This window comes from Ovis canadensis, chromosome 10 (genome assembly GCF_042477335.2).
Source record: "Ovis canadensis isolate MfBH-ARS-UI-01 breed Bighorn chromosome 10, ARS-UI_OviCan_v2, whole genome shotgun sequence".
NCBI classification, from domain to species: domain Eukaryota; kingdom Metazoa; phylum Chordata; class Mammalia; order Artiodactyla; family Bovidae; genus Ovis; species Ovis canadensis.
In genome coordinates this window covers 75,680,770-75,695,335 of record NC_091254.1, presented here as the reverse complement: position 1 = coordinate 75,695,335, position 14,566 = coordinate 75,680,770, and positions in this window count along the sequence as shown.

The following is a 14,566-nucleotide window of genomic DNA, read 5'->3' as shown; positions in this document are numbered from 1 at the left end:
GAGCCACAGCAGGTGACTCACAGATGAGAATTCAGTGCTATATAAATAATTCTTAACTTCAGCTCTCCACCTCAAAAAACTCCCCAGCCCTAATGTTTAAATGAAACAAAAACTGAAGAGATGTTATAAAAATGTGACAGCAGGGGGGCGGTCCTAAGTCGGTGAAGGAATAAGACAGGGAGACCACTGTCTCCCCCACAAATTCATCAAAAGATCATTGAACGCTGAACAAATCCCGCAAAACTACTTCTGAATGCTGGCAGAGGACACCAGGCACCCAGAAAGGCAACCCGTTCTCTTTGAAAGGAGGTAGGACAAAATATAAAAGATCAAAAGAGAGACAAAAGAGTTAGGGATGGAGACCCATCCCGGGGAGGGAGTCATGAAAGAGAAGTTTCCAAACACCAGGAAACCCTCTCACCAGTGGATCTGTGGGGAGTTTTGGGATCTCAGAGGGCAACATAACCAGGAGAGAGAAAAAAAAAAAAACAACACAGATTACGCACCTAACCCCAACTCTCAGCTCAGAAGTAGCCTAGATGGCTCACGTCCGCCAGCAGCAAGCAGGGGCTGAACAGGGAGACGCGGGCTGCATGCTTAGGGTAAGGACCAGGCCAGAATGACCTGAGGACAAACTGAAGGAGCTAATGTGACATAGCAACCCAAACTGTGGGATAGCCGAAGAGAGAAAGAAAAAGAGAGAGAGAGAGAACTTCTCACAAAAAGCTCTAAGGCACAACCTGGCCCCCCTCACAGAACAAAGGACTAAGCGAATACCAGAGGAGAGCTAGCCGGCTGAGGACCAGCCCCTCCCCCCGGCCAGAGGCAGAGAGGCAGGTGGGTGACAGACAGAGCTGGAAGGCGAGGGTCAATCTTGGCTCCAGAGATGGCATCCTCTATCAAACTGTGAGCAGGCTCCCAGTTCCTAACCAAGTCTTCCTGGGATCCTGGATGGTCGACATCCTCCATGAAGGCCACAGAGATCATCTCCCTAGAGGAGACACACAGCACACCTGAGACGGCACTACAGCTGTGCACCTAGGAAACCAAGCAGCTGGGACAGAAGAGGTGATAAGACATACCACCCCACCTGGGGAGTGTACGCTCACCAAGCACCTGGTCACCTGAGCTGCTCGGACCTGGGGAGGGCACAAAATGCAGGCCCAACTGAGTCTGTGGAGCCCAACTTTGTGGTGTACCTGAACCTGAGTGGCTTAGACCTGGGAAGTGCACACACCCAGGGACCACTGTAGACAGTTCCTCTGAAGAGCAACCTGAAGCCTGAGCAGTGTATACTGGGAAAGCACACACGCCATGAGTAGGGTCAAACCCAGTGTGGCTAGATACTGTGAGCACACGCCAGTGATAATTGTTTGCTGTGTTCCTCCCTCCCCACAGCACAGTTGAACAAGTGAACATAAATAAATGAGCACCTTTGCCCCTTTGTGTTGGGGTGGAAATTAGACACTGAAGAGACTTGCAAACAGAGGAAGCCAAAATAAACAATGAAGAGGGAACGGCTTTGGAAGAGATAGGTGCAACAGATTGAAATCCTGAGGTTAGCATTGACTACATTGGAAGAGGCCTATAGACCTTGAGAAGAAGTATAAGCAGGAACAAGGAACTATCTGAAACTGAACTGACCCCACACTGCCTTCAACAACTCCAGAGAAATTCCTAGATATATTTTATTTTAAAATTTTTTTTAAAGTTTTATTTTTAAGTTCTTTATTATGCCTTTAATTTTCATTTTTAAAACATACCATTACCTTGCAAAAACAAGACCCTATTTTTAAAGCAAATTTCATATATATATTTTTTATAGTTTTTGTGATTTTTAAAAACATTGTATTGTTGAGAGTCTAACTTCTACTCTAGATTTTTAATCTTTGGTTTTGGTAGTTGTTATCAATTTTGTACCTTTAAGAATCCAATCTTCAGTACCCGTTTTTACTTAGGAGTGTGATTACTGGCTTGATTGCTCTCTCCCCTTTGACTCTCCTTTTTCTCCCTCGGGTCATCTCTATCTCCTCCCTTCCGTCTTTCTTCTCTACTTAACTCTGTGAATCTTTTTGGGTGTTCCGGGCTGTGGAGAACACTTACAGAACTGATTATTGGCTAGATTTGTCTCTCTCCTTTTGACTCCTCCTCTTCTCTTGGTCACCTCTATCTCCCTCATCCCTCTTCTCTTTTCCATGTAACTCTGTGAACCTCTCTGGGTTTCCCTCATTGTGGAGACTCATTTCACCATTAACCTAGATATTTTATTATCGGTGCTGTATGGATGGAGAACACTTGAGGCTACTGTAAGAATAAGACTGAAAGCCAGAGACAGGAGGCTTCAAACCAAATCTTGAGAACCCAAGAAAACTCCTGACTCCAGGGAACATCAATCAATAAGAGCTCATCCAAGAGCATCCAGAGAGAAGAGATCCAGCTCCACCCACCAGAACACCGACCCAAGCTTCCCTAACCAGGAAACCTTGACAGGCCACTTGTCCAACATCACCCACAGGCAGGAACCTCCACAATAAAGAGTATCCACAAACTTCCAGCATGCAGAAAGGCCACTCCAAACAGAGCAATCTAAACAAGATGAAAAGGCAGAGACATATTCAGCAGTTTAAGGAAGATGATAAATGCCCACCAAACCAAACCAAAGAGGAGGTGATAGGGAGTCTACCTGAAAAAGAACTAAGAATAATTATAGTAAAAATGATCCAAAATCTTGAAAACAAAAAGGAGTTACAGATAAATAGTCTAGAGACAAGGATTGAGAAGATGCAAGATATGTTTAACAAGGACTTAAAAGAAATAAAAAAAGAGTCAATCAATAATGAATAATGCAATAACTGAGATCAAAAGCACTCTGGAGGGAACCAACAGTAGAATAACTGAGGCAGAAGATAGGATAAGTGAGGTGGAAGATAGAATGGAGGAAATAAATGAAGCAGAGAGGAAAAAAGAAAAAAATAATTAAAAGAAATGAGGACAACCTCAGAGACCTCTGGGACAACGTTAAATGCCCCAACATTTGAATCATAGGTGTCCCAGAAAAAGAAGACAAAAAGAAAGATCATGAGAAAATACTTGAGGAGATAATATTTGAAAACTTCCCCACAATGGGGAAGGAAATAGGCACCCAAGTCCAAGAAAACCAGAGAGTCCCAAACAGGATAAATCCAAGGCAAAACACCCGAAGACACATATTAATCAAATTAATGAAGGTCAAACACAAAGAACAAATATTAAAAGCAGCAAGGGGGGAAAAAAATAACACACAAGGGGATTCCCATACGGAAAACAGCTGATCTTTCAATAGAAACTCTTCAGGCCAGAAGGGAATGGCAGGACATACTTAAAGGGATGAAAGAGAAAAACCTACAACCCAGATTACTGTACCCAGCAAGAATCTCATTCAAATATGAAGGCAACATCAAAAGCTTTACAGACAAGCAAAAACTCAGAGAATTCAGCACCACCAAACCAGCTCTTCAACAAATGCTAAAGGATCTTCTCTAGACAGGAAACAGAAAAGGTTTATAAACTCAAACCCAAAACAACATAGTAAATGGCAATGGGATCATACTTATCAATAATTACCACAAATGTAAATTGGTTGAATGTCCCAACCAAAAGACAAAGACTGGCTGAATGGATACAAAAACAATGTTGTTGTTGTTGTTGTTGTTGTTGTTTGTTATTGTATGCTGTCTACAAGAGACCCACCTCAAAACAAGGGACACATACAGACTGAAAGTGAAGGGCTGAAAAAAGATATTTCACGCAAATGGAGAAAGACCAAAAGAAAGCAGGAGTAGCAATATTCATATCAGATAAAATAGACTTTGAAATAAAGGCCATGAAAAGAGACAAAGAAGGACACTACATGATGAACAAAGGATCAATCCAAGAAGATAAAACAATTATAAATATATATGCATGCAACATAGGAGCACTGCAACATGTAAGGCAAATGCTAACAGGTATGAAAGGGGAAATTCACTGTAACACAATAATAGTGGGAGACTTTAATACCCCACTCATACCTATGGATAGATCAACTAAACAGAAAATTAGCAAGGAAACACAAACTTTAAATGATACAATGGACTAGTTAGACCTAATTGATATCTATAGAACATTACAACTCAAAACAATGCATTTCACCTTTTTCTCGAGTGCACATGGAACCTTCTCCAGGATAGATCACATCCTGGGCCATAAATCTAGCCTTGGTAAATTCGGAAAGACTGAAACCATTTCAAGCATTTTTTCTAATCACAATGCGGTAAGATTAGAAGAATTCGTAATTCATAAACTGGTATGATGGAGGCATGAGAAAGAATGAAACCCCCAAGGGAAAGAAGGGTCAGTATACAGGTCCTTGGAAAACACCCATGTTCAGGGGTGGGTCAGAGCGAAACACACGATAATTTGATTCTACTGGAAGCCAAGTAAGATTCAGGATTTAGTGCCACTTACAGTACACTGTTGCAGTGTGGACAAGAAAAATCGATTGGATTCATTAGCAAGCGGGTTTGCTTTTTATAAGAGATCCTCATGATAACTCACGCTTTTCAATGAATTCTCTTAGTGGTTAAGCAGGTGTTGGAATGGTTAAAGACACAGATAGATGGACTTGAGAGTCAGTTAAGGTGTGATAACTTGGCAAAGGCATGATTGAGAAATGTGAATAAGTTAGATATTTATTTAAGATGTGGGACTTTCCTTGTAGCTCACTCAATAAAGAATCTGTCTGCCATGCAGGAAACCCGCGTTTGAACCCTGGGTCGGGAAGATTCCCTGGAGAAGGAAATGGCAACCCACTCCAGTATTCTTGCCCAGAAAATCCCATGGACAGGGGAGCGTGTTGGGCTACAGTCCAGGGGGCCACAAGAGTTGGACACGACTTAGTGACTCAATCACCACCACTACCACAGGGAAAAAAAAAAAAAACTATTAAAAATAAAAACATATGGAGGCTAAACAACATGCCTCTGAATAACCAACAAATCATAGAAGAAATCAAGAAACAAATCAAACTTTGCATAGAAATGAATGAAAATGAAAACACAACAACCCAAAACCTATGGGATTCAGTAGAGGGGAAGGTTCATAGCAATACAAGCTTACTTCAAGCAACAGGAGAAAAATCAAATAAATAACCTAACTCTACACCTAAAGCAACTAGAAAAAGAAGAAATGAAGAACCCCAGAGTTAGTAGAAGGAAAGAAATCATAAAAATTAGGGCAGAAATAAATGAGAAAGAAACAAAAGAGACCATAGCAAAAATCAACAAAGCTAAAAGCTGGTTCTTTGAGAATATAAATAAAATAGACAACCCATTAGCCAGATTCATCAAGAAAAAAAGGGAGAAGAATCAGATCAACAAAATTAGATATGGCTAACAAACACATGAAAAGATGCTCAACATCACTCATTATTAGAGAAATGCAAATCAAAACCACAATGAGGTACCACTTCACACCAGTCAGAATGGCTGCGATCCAAAAATCTGCAAGCAATAAATGCTGGAGAGGGTGTGGAGAAAAGGGAACCCTCCTACACTGTTGGTGGGAATGCAAACTAGTACAGCCACTATGGAGAACGGTGTGGAGATTCCTTAAAAAATTGCAAATAGAACTACCTTATGACCCAGCAATCCCACTGCTGGGCATACACACCGAGGAAACCAGAATTGAAAGAGACGCATGTACCCCAATGTTCATTGCAGCACTGTTTATAATAGCCAGGACATGGAAACAACCTAGATGTCCATCAGCAGATGAATGGATAAGAAAGCTGTGGTACATATACACAATGGAGTATTACTCAGCCGTTAAAAAGAATTCATTTGAATCAGTTCTGATGAGATGGATGAAACTGGAGCCGATTATACAGAGTGAAGTAAGCCAGAAAGAAAAACACCAATACAGTATACTAACACATATATATGGAATTTAGGAAGATGGCAATGACGACCCTGTATGCAAGACAGGGAAAGAGACACAGATGTGTATAACGGACTTTTGGACTCAGAGGGAGAGGGAGAGGGTGGGATGATTTGGGAGAATGACATTCTAACATGTATACTATCATGTGAATTGAATCGCCAGTCTATGTCTGACGCAGGATGCAGCATGCTTGGGGCTGGTGCATGGGGATGACCCAGAAAGATGTTATGGGGAGGGAGGTGGGAGGGGGGTTCATGTTTGGGAATGCATGTAAGAATTAAAGATTTTAAAATTTAAAAAATAAAAAAACTAAAATTAAAAAAAATAAAAAAAATAAAAAAAATAATATTTCCTAACAACAACAACAAAAAAATTAGATATGAAAATGGAGAAATCACAACAGACGACACAGAAATACAAAGGATCATAAGGGACTACTATCAGCAACTACGTGCCAATAAAGTGGACAACTTGGAAGAAATTGATGAATTCTTAGAAAAGTATAAGTTGCCAAAACTGAACCATGAAGAAATAGAAAATCTTAACAGACCCATCACAAGTATAGAAATCAAAACTGTAATCAGAAATCTTCCAACAAACAAAAGCCCAGGACCAGATGGCTTCACAGCTGAATTCTACCAAAAATTTAAAGAGTAAACACTTATCCTACTCAAACTCTTTCAGAAAATTGCAGAGGAAGGTAAACTTCCAAATTCATTCTATAAGGACACCATCAACCTAATAGCAAAACCAGACAAAATGCTGCAAAAAAGAAAACTACAGGCCAAAATCACAGATGAACATAGATATAAAAATCCTTAACCAAATTCTAGCAAACAGGATCCAACAGCATATTAAAAAGATCATACATCATGACCAAGTGGGCTTTATCCCAGGGATGCAAGGATTCTTCAGTATTCTCAAATGAATCAATGTGATACACCACATTAACAAACTAAAAGATAAAAACCATATGATTATCTCAATAGATGCAGAGAAAGCCTTTGACAAATTTCAACACCCATTTATGATAAAAACCTCCAGAAAGCAGGCATAGAAGGGACATACCTCAACATAATAAAAGCCATATATGATAAATCCACAGCAAACATTATCCTCAATGGTGAAAAATTGAAAGCATTTCCTCTAACGTCAGGAACAAGACAAGGGTGCCCACTCTCACTGCTACTATTCAACATAGTTTTGGAAATTTTAGCCACAGCAATCAGATAAGAAAAATAAATAAAAGAAATCCAGATTGGAAAAGAAGTAAAACTCTCACTGTTTGCAGATGACATGATCCATCATCTACATAGAAAACCCTAAAGACTTCACCAGAAAATTACTAGAGCTAATCAATGAATATAGTAAAGTTGCAGGATATAAAATTAACACACAGGAATCCCTTGCATTCCTATATGCTAACAATGAAAAAATAGAAAGAGAAATTAAGGAAAAATTCCAGTCACCATTGCAACGAAAAGAATAAAATACTTAGGAATAAATCTACCTAAAGAAACAAAAGACCTATATATAGAACACTATAAAACATTGATGAAAAACAATCAAAGATGACAGAAATAGATGGAGAAATATACCATGTTCATGGATCAGAAGAATTGATATAGTGAAACTGAGTATACTACCCAAAGCAATTTATAGATTCAATGCAATCCCTATCAAGTTACCAATGGTGTTTTTCAGAGAACTAGAACAAATAATTTCACAATTTGTATGGGAATACAAAACACCTTGAATAGCTAAAGCAATCTTGAAAAATAATGGAACTGGAGGAATCAACCTGCCTGACTTCAGACTATACTACAGAACTACAGTGATCAAGAGAGTGTGGTACTGGCACAAAGACAGAAACAGATCAATGGAACAAAATAGAAAGCCCGGAGATAAATCCATGCACCTATGGACACCTTATCTTTGACAACAGAGGCAAGAATATCCAATGGAGAAAAGACAATCTCTTTAACAAGTGGTGCTGGGAAAGCTGGTCAACCACTTGTAAAAGAATGAAACTAGAACACTTTCTAACAACATACAAAAAATAAACCCAAACTGGATTAAAGATCTAAAGTAAGACCAGAAACTATAAAACTTCTAGAGGAAAACATAGGCAAACACTCTCTGATTTAAATCATAGCAGGATCCTCTATGACCCACCTCCCAGAGTAAAGGAAATAAAAGCAAAAATAAACAAATGGGACCTAATTAACAGATGGCTAAAAAAAACACATGATAGGATGCTCAACATCACTCATTATCAGAGAAATGCAAATCAAAACCACAATGAGGTACCATCTCACACCAGTCAGAATGCCTATCAAAAAGCCTACAAACAATAAATGCTGGAGAGGATTCAGAGAAAAGGAACCCTCTTACACTGTTGGTGGGAATGCAAACTAGTACAGCCACTATGGAGAACAGGGTGGAGATTCCTTTAAAAACTGCAAATAGAACTGCCTTATGACCCAGCAATCCCACTTCTGGGCATACATACTGAGGAAACCAGAATTGAAAGAAACAACGTGCACCCCAATGTTCATCACAGCACTGTTTTTACAATAGCCAGGACATGGAAGCAACCTGGATGTCCAACAGGATATGAATGGATAAGAAAGCTGTGGTACATATACACAATGGAATATTACTCAGCTCTTAAAAATAATGCATTTGAATCAGTTCTAATGAGGTGGATGAAACTGGAGCCAATTATACAGAGGGAAGTAAGTCAGAAAGGAAAATACTAATGCAGTATATTAACGCATATATATGGAATTTAGAAAGATGGCAACGACCCTATATTCAAGACAGCAAAAGAGACACAGATGTAAAGAACAGACTTTTGGACTCAGTGGGAGAAGGTGAGGATGGGATGATTTGAGAGAATGGGATTAAAACATGTATATTATCATATGTGAAATAGATCACCAGTCTAGGTTCAATTCCTGAGACAGGGTGCTCATAGCTGGTGCACTGGGATGACCCTGAGGGATGGGATGGGGAGGGAGGTGGGAGGGTTCAGGATGGGGAACAAATGTACACCCATGGCTGATTCATGTGAATGTATGGCAAAAACTACCACAATATTGTAATTAGCCTTCAATTAAAACAAATTAATTACTTAAAAAATTTTTAGAGATGTTACCAAAAGCCCCTCTATAGGGGGTGACCAAGTTTTCATTCCCACAAAATATTTGAGTGGCTGTTTCCCCATAAAAACAAAACAAAACACTGTGACAGCAAAATGCTCCAGATTAAGACAGAGTTCTCAGACAAGTCAACTTTTGGCAGGAGTTGCAATTCTTGAATGTACTGTTAGATCTTCCATCAAAAACAGTCTTTTACATCCAGTTTTTGATGATAAGTTCCTCATGTATCTCTAGTCAGAGGAGGCTAGCATTGGTGGGCCCAGATGTACGCTTGAATTAGAATGAATTGTTTACAGGTGAAGTGCCTGAGCTTGGGAAACCTGAACATTTTGTAATGCCAGTTAACATGCCAACTCCTTGGTCATGAGGGAGACATTTTTCTTTTATCGTACAATAAATATGTCTGTCCTTTGTGCCACAGGAACACACTATATTAATCATCCAAGGCCATTTGCTATAAGATTTTTCTTGAAGAGATAGTTTGGTCCAAAGGCTTGCATGTTATGACAGAAACAAACGTTAGCATGATATGAAGAAACATGACAGAGTTGTAGAGAATTATCTCTCAAAATATCATTCTCGTGGTAACAGGAATGCCATAGAAGCCAGATTAAATGACTTTTAAACAGTTTATTGCTTCATAAATGTGTTGTCAGTATCTTGTTACTCTGAGTGTATTTATTGTTTTCAGCATGCTTGCATATACCAGAATCTTACTCTGGATCTCTTGTTGTAAGGATTAAAATGCAAGTAGGTTGTAGTAGGTTCTTACTACAGCCTAAATAGTGACACTGAGAAAATAGAAAAGCAATTAAGGAAATGTATACATCAGCTTGGAACATGATATTACCTTGAAGGCTACTACTTCAAAATTAATCGTTACATGCACACAGCAGATCACTGAGCAAGGGTATCCTATTGAAGTATTTCTGTGTAACTTGTTACAGTCAAGTTTTCCTGCTATTATTTTATACTCTTGGCCATTTTATGCATATATACAGTTGTCCAGTATCTAATTTCAAGTATGTGAGTTTTCACACTAGCCTTGTAATTTTATTTTGCTTCATATATCATAACATTTTTATACTTTAAGCAAATATAAAATTTTGAAATATAGCTCTGAGAATTATTTAGAAATGAAAAAGCTGAACTATTGTGTTAAAATGATTTAATATGGCTTTTGTAGATAGGAATAAAGGGTGAGAGTGATACATTTCTTGTAAAAATTGAAAAATATTTTGATAACATTAACAATACCTAATATTTATTGGCAACATTTAATGTTTTATGTACATTACTATGTATTTCCCATCTTAATTATTTACCACAACACTATGAATCAGCTATCACTTTTGTATTTTAAAAATGAATAAACTGGGTATATAGTTAGATGAATGAAAGGATAAATTTAGTGGGAGGGTATATGGTCAAATGTATAGGTGAGTTGGGGGTAAATGAATGTATGTGTGGGTTTGTAGACAGGCAGATAAATGAATGGATGGCTACAAGGATGGATGAATGAATGCATAGGTTGGTGGGTGGATGGATAGGTGGGTGAATGGATGGATGGATGGCTAGGGGAGTGGACCGGTGGATGAGTAGGTGGGTGGAAAGAAGGAAGAATGGGAGAATGGGAGAATGGATGCCTGGGAGGGTGAATGGTGGGGGGCTATGTGGGCACATAGGTGGCAGGTGGGTGAGAGTAGATGGATAAATTGATTCTTCTCAAAGATGTTGTATCTTTAAATAAAGTTGCCAATTGGTGAGTCCTTAGCTGAGTACGACAACTAGCATGTCTTGTTTGACTCACTCCATGCTCTTAAATATTGGCTCTCAATCTTAGCTAAGCATTAGAATCAATTGGGGAACTTATAAAAATCCTCCTGCTCAGGCACCATCACCCACATCAATTATGTCACAGTCTTTGGGGATGACACCTGATGTCACTATTTTTAAAAATTATCTCATGATTCAAATACAGCCAAACTTGAGAATCAATATAAATACAAAGGAGGAAAATAAAGTATATGAAGAGATTAAAAGACTTTTCAAATGTAGTTTTGTGTGACTCCAAAGTGAAAGTAAAAGTCGTTCACTTCTGTCCGACTCTTTGTGACCCCATGGACTATAGGGTCCATGGAATTCTCCAGGCTAGAATACTGGAGTGGGTAGCTGTTCCTTCTCCAGGGGATCTTCCCAACCCAGGGACTGAACCCAGGTCCCCATTGCAGGCAGATTCATTACCAGCTGAGCCACCAGGGAAGCTCCTGACTCCAAAATGTATGCTAGTACTGCTTTCATATACATATACATACATACATATATATACATACATATTTATACATTAAAAACTATATGATTTCAGTAAATATAAATATCATTTTAAAAATATTGCTTAAATACTTTTTATTTCATTCAATAGCTTATAATCAATTCTTCAAACATGATTTTTCATGTTGCATTAATCAACATTTATTTTCATTTTAATAAACAGAAAAATCATGCAACCTAAATAAAAATAAAAAAGAAAGGCAATTTCAAGAGTAACAATTATAAGAACAATTGCCATTTCAGTGATGCAGGGCTCAGAAGGAATCTTTAATGCACCTAAACCTTAACTGCCAGAAACTGCTTCTCAGGTTAAGTATCAATACAGAGAATCTGATTTCCAAAATGGATCAAGTATTCCTCTGCTTTTAATAGCTGGAAAACTAGGAAACAGAGAGGAAACATAGATGCCAGGCAAGCACTTCTTTACTTTGATCAACATCCTCATTTAGAGAAAGGCTGAGTATATATTCCAATAATGTCTGTTGCATAAATATTCATGTAATATAGGACAAACTGAGAATAAGTGAAAGAGTAAATATGGATATGATCAGAAGTATTCTATAAAAATGTAACAAATAGTTATTCTGAAATAAGTGTTTCAATTGTTATCGCTATTGGAAAAGGAAATGGCAACCCACTCCACTTTTCTTGCCTAGAGAATCCCAGTGATGGCAGAGCCTGGTGGGTTGCCATCTATGGGGTCTACCAGAGTCAGACACAGCTGAAGTGACTTAGCAGCAGCAGCAACTACTGCAGGAACACAAGATGACAAGATTGTTTTAAAAGTAATCTTGTAGTAAAAGAAATATGTCTACAGGCTGTATTCAAAAACCAGTACAGGTGATTAGAGGACTGAGTATCCCTGATCTTAGGATGCCCTCATGCTGCCACTGAACCAACTGCAATGTCTACATTTATATTTCAAAACAGAAGATTTAAAAAAAAAAAAGGGCTAACTGACTTCAATGGAATTTTTTTGTATCTTGGATGATTAACTGTATCCTGATTTTTCAGGTCTCCAAGTATAATCTGTGTCTGTCTGCTCATACAGACCTGAAATGAGTGGATTTTTAAAATTTTGGAAAAAATGTTAAAAAGTACTATCAAATATGTTGTTATAATCCTTGTATGAGTCAACTGAATTGAAAGCTGATTTTAGGACCATACTATCTGGGTTCAGCTATGTTTTCTTCTTTGCCAATATATTTGTTTGGACAATATATACATATATATTATCACTTTGTGCTTGAGTTTCTTCATCCCTAAATTGGAATGATAACAGTACTATTTTAAAGATGTATTGTAGGTACAGATTTTGTTTCTAAAAAAAATTTCACTATAAAGTAATTATTTTATTTCCTGAGAAACTTTGTGGAGCTTCTAGTTCTTAGAAACTGAATGCATTTAATCCAACTCTATGCATAAGAATAGCTTTTTTCAAATTCAATCATGAAGACTAGAGAATAAAATGTATAATAACTCTCATGGTTCCTCGAGGAGAGGTATATTTATTTCAATTGACTGAATCTCCCAGAAGGCATAGCAGAATACTGAATTCATTTGCTCGATTTTAAGAAGCCCTCAACAGGAGGGATTTTAAGAATTTCCCTCTTACTTTGTAACTGAAAAAATAACTTGGATGGGGAAAACTTGAATTCCTTGAACACTTGACTAGAAAATCTGAGATCACAAATGAAGCAGGTAATCATATTTGCTCCTTAAATTCTGCTCCAAAATTATTGCTTAATATTAATCTTTTGTAGCAAATATACTAGTTTAAGGAAAACTGAGAAAAGCTTGTTTTTCCCAATGCTACAGGTTCAGTTTTTATAATGTAACCTAGTACATGACAGGCACTTGGTAAATATTTGTCAAACAGATAATTAATCTTTGAAGTTCCAAAATTTTATAAATAAGTAGAGTATGTATTAGAAAATCCATTTATAAACAGCTAATTTCAAGTATAAATTTTCAGTAATCCTTACACTACTTTCTCTGAAGTCAACATTTTTTAGCATAAAAATATAATGATAAAATAAAGGGCTTATGTTTCATAAGTTTTAAATATATTTATACACATATGCAGATATCTAATTAAATTTATGGATAAATAAAATATCTTGAAATCATTTGCTGAAAAATCCTAAAACATGCTCCAGTATTTTACACAATATTCATGGTATATTTGGTCCATGATAGCATATATTTAAATATTATGTTATTGAATATTTATATAGAATATTCACAATGACAAATTTTAATATTGATTTTTTTCAGAAAGCAAAAAATTAAATATCTTACATGCTAACACCATAATTTCTAAGTATAATACAAATATTATTTTAATGTCAGTTCAGTGGTTCATTGTCATAATTATTCTTTGGAATGAGATAATCTTTGTAAAACATTATTATTACTAAATTAATTTCATGAAGAGCCACAGCAGACAACCGAAGACAGTGTGTATTCAGAACATGTTTGGAATATAATTTTATTTTATATATATAAGTGGGTAATATAATGTGTAAAAAATACTTGCTCCTACAAGGAAAGCTATGACTAACTTAGTGTATTAAAAAGGAGAGGTATCACTCTGCCCACAAAGGTCCATATAGTCAAAGCTATCTATGGTTTTTCCAGTACTCATGTACAGATGTGAGAGTTGAACCATAAAGAAGGCTGAGGAATGAAGAACTGATGTTTTTGAATTGTGGTGCTACAGAAGGCTTTTGAGAGTCTCTTGGACTGCAAGGAGATCAAACTAGTTGATCCTGAAGGAAGTCGACCCTGACTATTCATTGGAAGGACTCATGCTGATGCTCCAATACTTTGTCCACCTGATGCAAAGAGCCAACTCATTAGAAAAGACCCTGATACTGGGGAAGATAAAAGGCAGGAGGAAAAGGGGATGACAGTGGACTAGATGGATGGATGGCATCACCGACTCAATGGACATGAATTTGAGCAAACTCTGGGAAATAGTGGAGAACAGAGGAGACTTGTGTGCCATAGTCCACAGGGTCACAGTCTGACATAACTTACTGACTGAACAATGAGAGCCAGGTCAACCAAATGTTATTATTCATAACTATACAAATATGTTTATTTTACTT